This window comes from Desmodus rotundus, chromosome 2, assembly GCF_022682495.2.
Source record: "Desmodus rotundus isolate HL8 chromosome 2, HLdesRot8A.1, whole genome shotgun sequence".
Taxonomy (NCBI): Eukaryota; Metazoa; Chordata; class Mammalia; order Chiroptera; family Phyllostomidae; genus Desmodus; species Desmodus rotundus.
The window spans coordinates 147,647,207-147,647,601 of record NC_071388.1 but is presented as its reverse complement, the minus strand read 5'-3'; positions in this window follow the sequence as shown (position 1 = coordinate 147,647,601).

The window sequence follows — 395 nt, the reverse complement described above, 5'->3', positions numbered from 1 at the left end:
ACACACTATATATGGCCTATTAACTCATGACAAAGGAGCCAAGAACATACAATGGAGAAAGGGTGGTCTGTTCAATAAATAAACTGAACGGCCATATGCAAAAGAATGAAACTGGACCATTATCTTATACCGTACACAAAAATTAACTCAAAAAAGATTAAAGATTTGAATGTAAGACCTAATCCATAAAACTCCTAGAAGAAAACATAGATGGTAGTTTCCTTGATGTTTGCCTTGACGATTTTTTGGATCTGACACCAAAAGCAAAGGCAACAAAAGGAAAAATAAAGTGAGACTACAGCAAACTGAAAAGCTTTTGTACAGCAAAGGAAACCATCAACAAGATAAAAAGGCAACCTACCAAATGGGACAGTATATTTGCAAATCATATCTGA